This window comes from Hibiscus syriacus, unplaced genomic scaffold (genome assembly GCF_006381635.1).
Source record: "Hibiscus syriacus cultivar Baekdansim isolate YM2019G1 unplaced genomic scaffold, ASM638163v2 tig00110303_pilon, whole genome shotgun sequence".
Lineage (NCBI taxonomy): Eukaryota > Viridiplantae > Streptophyta > Magnoliopsida > Malvales > Malvaceae > Hibiscus > Hibiscus syriacus.
This window is the reverse complement of record NW_024062672.1, coordinates 1,983,078-1,989,227: the sequence shown is the minus strand read 5'-3', so window position 1 is coordinate 1,989,227 and position 6,150 is coordinate 1,983,078.

The window sequence follows — 6,150 nt, the reverse complement described above, 5'->3', positions numbered from 1 at the left end:
CAATAAACTTATTAATACAGAATAATGAATGTTACAGTCATACGCTTACAGGTATGGATATTTATGAAGTATACTACATTGATTAGTTACATGTTTGCATCTCATCTCATATGATCCTGACATTTTCATTACATTACATTGCCTTATTATTGTTGCCTCACTAAGTCGATGACTTAGCGTGTGAGTGTTTCACACGTAGGATCCGAGGAAAATAGAAGAGACAGGTGAAGCAGCTTGACAGTATTACTCCTGCAACCATCAGATCAGAAGCAACTTAATCAGTAGGTCATTTTGTTATGTAAATGACAGTTGTCATGTAATTAAAGGGTTAAGTTGTGTATGCTCTGAATATTTTGGTAAACTTATATTACAGTATGTATATTATGGTATTTTCTTAATATAAGATCAAATATTTTACTATTATTTATTAAGAGTTGTGTTTTAAAGTCAATGTAGTATCTCTGACTCATATCCGGGTCGGGTATGGGTTAGGGGTGTTACAGGTTGGAGGTGTTACATTTAATGGTATCAGAGCTACGGTTTAGTCGATTCTCGGTATAAACCGAAGTTTAGAATGTCCTATAAAGTATACATGCCAACAAAACAGTGAAAACTTCTGATCTGATATAATAGTAAGTATGTTGTTTTGCTAGTAGAATGATATGGGTATGTTTTTATAGATGTCTGGACATGGTAGCTCTAAAAGTGAAGCGGGAGATAATAGGCCCGCTGAAAGCAGTAATTCACCTGCCCTGTCCAGGTAGAGTGAAGATCAGGCACCCTCTGGAGTGCCTGTAAATGATCAAGATGTGTTCTTCAGAACACTGGACGCGGTATTGGCGCATTTTCAACCTTCTGTTACTTCAACTCCAAGAATGAATGTTGTAAAGGAGTTGAAGGGTTTAAAAGTACCAGAGTTTAGAGGTGAAGCCGAAGAAGGTCCTGTTTCTGCGGACTTTTGGCTTAATGATTTAAAAATCATGCTAGAGGGACTTCATTGTTCTGATCTAGAAAAGTTGGATGGAATAGTCTCTTTGCTCTGAGGGCAAGCAAGGATTTGGTGGACCAACGTTACATTGAGAATGTCGGGTGATCAAGTAACTTGGTCTTTGTTCTTAGAAGAGTTCAAACATAAATACATTGGAGATCAATTCATCCGACAAATGAAGAAAGAGTTCATGAACTTGAAGCAATGGAATCGTACAGTGTATGAGTACAAATGTGAATTCAACAAGTTGAGCCGTTTCGCTACTGAGTTAATTCCTACAGAAAAGGATGTTTGTGATTGGTTCGTAGAAGGTTTACGTCCAAGACTGAAGGAAATGCTAATTGTGTTAAATCTATCTTCATTTCAAGAAGTGGTGAACCGTGCAAAAGCTCTAGAAAGAGCTCAGAATGAAAGGTTCAGAGATTCGCGGGCTTAGATATAAAAAAGAAAAGGTGCATCATCGAGTTTCAACACTATAAAAAAGGGGCAGAGATGCTGGTCCTCGACCCCAAGCGAGATCAGAGTCAGTTGCATCCTATGCAAGAGGATCAAATCAGATGAGGGGTCGACAGACACAATCAGTAGGATCTGGAGCTGGGAGATCTAACCCGAGCCAACTCAGACAATGTCCACATTGTGGAAGGAACCATTCGGGGATATGCATGATGATTTTTGGAGTCTGTTTTAAATTTGGGGACACTGGACATTTTGTTTAGGATTGTCTCTTGTTAGCGGGTGAATCTGCTCAGCCAGAGAGGTCTGCCTCGGCTGAATAGAGAGGTAGAGGTAGAGGCAGAGGAAGAAGTCAATCAGAGTCGTCAGCTCCGCAAGAAATACATTCTACAGTTCGTTTTTATAATCTCAGGACTAGAGAGGATAGAGATGACCCAGAAATCATAGGAGGTATTTTTCAGTTGTATGACAAGAATGTGTTTGTATTGATTGATACGGGGTCCACATATTCTTATATTTGTTGTAAGTTGGTGAAAGGATTGAATATTCTGTTAGAATCTACTAGCAATGAGGTAATAGTGACTAATCCGTTAGGACGCAGTGCTCGAGTCAATATGGTGTGTCGCGGGTGTCCCATACGGATTCAAGGAATTGAATTCCTTGCTAATCTGATGGAATTACCTTTTGACGAATTCGAGGTGATACTGGGAATGGATTGGTTATATCATTACTATGCTAATGTTGACTGTAGACTGAAAAGAGTAACGTTGTGAAGTTTAAAAGGTATAGAGGTTATTGTATTTAGTGAAGGATGGAACCCATTAGCTAATGTAATAGTAGTGATGTCGGCAAAGAAGTTATTGCTATAGGGATGTCAAGGGTTTATTGCAAGTGTGCTGGATGTGAGAGCAAAAGAGAAAGGGATAGAAGAAATTCCTACAGTCAGAGAGTTTTCTGACATTTTTCCTGCAGAGTTACCGGGTTTGCCACTTGACAGAGAGGTAGAATTTCAGATTGAAGTAATACCGGGAACTGCACCTATTGCCATGTCACCATATAGAATGAACCCAAAAGAGTTACAAGAATTAAAGATACAATTACAAGAATTATTGGACAAAGGGTTTATTAGACCGAATGTTTCACCATGGGGAGCTCCAGTTTTGTTTGTCAAAATGAAGGATGGATCCATGCGTCTCAGCATTGATTATAGGCAACTCAATAAAGTGACCATCAAGAACAAGTATCCACTCCCCCGAATTGATGATTTATTTGATCAGTTAAAGGGAGCTTCAGTGTTTTCGAAGATTGATTTACATTCTGGTTATCATCAATTGAAGATTTAAGATAAAGATATTCCAAAGACGGCATTCAGAACAAGGTATGATCATTATGAGTTTATTGTGATGCAGTTTGGAGTTACGAATGCCCCAGCTACTTTTATGGATCTTATGAACCGAATATTTCAACCCTATTTGGATCGGTTTGTTGTGGTATTTATTGATGATATATTAGTATATTCGAAGTCGGAAGAATAGCATAGTTCGCATTTAAAGACAGTTCTACAGACTTTGAGAGAAAAGAAACTTTATGCCAAGCTCTCCACATGTGAATTTTGGTTGAAGGAAGTGATATTCCTTGGATATGTGATTTCTGCTGAAGGAATTTGAGTGGATCCTCAAAAGATCAAAGCTATTTTAGAGTGGGAAATTCTAAAGAATGTGTCAGAAGTCCAGAGTTTTCTGGGGTTAGCTGGTTATTATCGAAGGTTTGTTAAAAACTTTTCGATAATAGCATTACCCCTAACTAAATTATTGAGGAAAGATGTAAAATTTGTATGGACACTGGAGTGTCAAGAAAGTTTGGAAAGGCTGAAAAAGGTTTTATCAGAAGCTCCAGTGTTGATTCAACCCGAGTCTGACAAGAACTTTGTAGTGTACAGTGATGCGTCTCATAACGGATTGGGATGCGTGCTAATGAGAGAAGGAAAAGTGGTAGCGTATGCATCGAGGCAACTAAAACCGCACGAGAAGAATTATCCAACGCACGATCTAGAAATGGCTGCAGTAGTGTTCGCTCTTAAGATCTGGGTGGAATTCTTAAAGGATTATGATGTAGTGATCGATTTTCATCCGGGGAAAGCGAATGTGGTAGCGGATGCCTTAAGTCGAAAAATATTTGCAGCCTTAAGAGCTTTGGATGCCAGACTATCATTAAAAGGAGACGGCGCCATATGTGCGGAATTGACTCTCAAGCCATCATGGCTAGACCGAATTAAAGAATTGCAAGCTGGAGATGAAAAGTGTTTAAAGAAGTTACAGCAGATAAGGAATTGAGAGGCCACAGATTATGTAATGAAAGATGATGGGAACTTATATTATCAAGGGAGGTTAGTAATTCCAGATGATAATGAATTAAATAAAGACTTATTAACGGAAGCTCATTGCAGTCCATTGACTATGCATCCGGGAGGAAACAAAATGTATATGGATCTCAAGAATCGATATTGGTGGCCTGGAATGAAGTGAGACATTACAAGATTTGTATCCAAATGTTTGACGTGTCAGCAAGTTAAAGCTGAACATCAAGTTCCGTCAGGACTGTTGTAACCTATGTCTATTCCTCAGTGGAAATGGGAGAATGTAATAATGGATTTGGTAACGGGGTTGCCTTTGACTCCGAATAAAAGAGATTTGATATGGGTTATTGTAGACAGATTGACTAAGTCAGCTCATTTTATTCCAGTACGAGTTGACTTTTCCATGGATAAGTATATCGAGTTATATATCAAGGAGATTATACGTCTACATGGTGTACCTGTTTCTATTGTTTCAGATCGAGATCCTAAATTTACTTCACGATTTTGGAAATCATTGCATGGAGCGTTGGGAACTCGGTTAAACTTTAGTACAACGTTTCATCCACAAACCGATGGGTAATCTGAGAGAACAATTCAAATTTTGGAGGATATGTTGAGAGCTTGTGTTATCGAGTTCAAAGGATCATGAGAAAGGTACTTTCCACTTGCTGAATTTGCGTACAATAATAGTTATCAATCAAGCGTCAAAATGGCTCCTTATGAAGCTCTTTATGGAAGAAGATACCGCACGCCTCTAAATTGGTTCGAACTTAAAGACAAAGAAATTATTGGTCTGTAGTTGATCAAAGAAGTGGAAGAAAAGGTTCAAGTAATTCAAAGTAATCTCAAAGCAGCAGCTGATAAATAGAAATCATACGCGGATCTAAGGAGAAAAGGGATCGAATATCAAATTGGAGATAAAGTGTTTCTCAAAGTGTCTCCTTGGAAGAAGGTTTTGAGGTTTGGTCGAAGAGGAAAGTTGAGTCCTCGGTTCATTGGCCCTTATGAGATCGTAAAGAGAGTTGGACCAGTAGCATATCAACTGATGTTGCCACTTGAAATGGGGAGAATTCACAATGTCTTTCATGTCTCAATGCTTCGGAAGTATCGATCTGATCCTTCCCACATCGTGACTTCAGAAGAGGTTGAGGTCCAATCGGATTTGACTTATGAAGAGGAACCAATTAAAATCTTAGCTTATGAGGTTAGGCAACTAAGAAACAAGATCATTCCATTAGTTAAAACATTATGGAGGAATCACAAGATAGATGAAGCAACATGGGAACGTGAAGAGGACATGAGGATTCAGTACCCCCATCTCTTCGCATAATGAAAATTCGAGGACGAATTTTCTTAAGGGGAGAGATTTGTAACAACCTCAATACCGGGTTAGTGACTAAATTGTAAAACTTCAAAATTTGGTGACTAAAACATAATAATTGAATAGTATTGTAATTTTTATAGGGTTAAATTGCAAGGAAGAAGGAATAGAAGGGTAAAATGGTCATTTGCATGAGAAATAATTAAAGAATAGATATATTTATTTTAGCTACACGTGGAAGAAGGAGGAAAAACATAAGCTTCTAGAATTCTCTTATTCTCTTCTTTCCTCTCAACGTGAAAACTCATAGCAAAGGTGAGATTTCTTATAAGTTGTTTGTTAGTTGAAATTTAAGTTTGGTTTTTCTCCTTAGATGCTAATTAAGGTTAAGGAAAGCTTAGGTTGTTGTAAAACAACAAGATGAAGGGTGTAAGAAGAATTAAAGATTATGAGTTCTTAAAGGGAATTTTGAAATAGAGTTTATATTTGAAATTTGAGGTTGAATTTGACTTGTCATCGACTTAATCAAGGAATATGAAGTGTTAGAAGTGTATTTAGAACATATTGAAATTTGGGTATGATTCTTGAATTATATATGAAGGATATTATTTTGAGGTTAAAGATGATTTTCATGGATATAAGTTGGTTTAAGTAATGATGGTTGGGTTTAATGATATATTAGGGGTTTAAAATAGAGGAATTGAATGAAGAATTGATGATTTTTGGGCTTAAAATGCAATTTCTGGGTTGTGTGCATCAATGCACATTCAATGTGTACCGATGCACTCTTAAATAAGGAACATCGAATGTCATTAATGCATCGATGCATAAGGAGGGCATCGATGCACCCGTTTAAAATACAAACATAGAATGGGATTTATGCACCGATGCATAGGTAGTGCATCGATGCACCTGTCAAGGGATGCATCGATACATGGTGTAGTGCATCGATGCATACCATCATTAAAAGTTGGAAATATCTTTCTTTTTAGTATAAGGAGTGATAGTTTAGAATATACTAATTAATATATT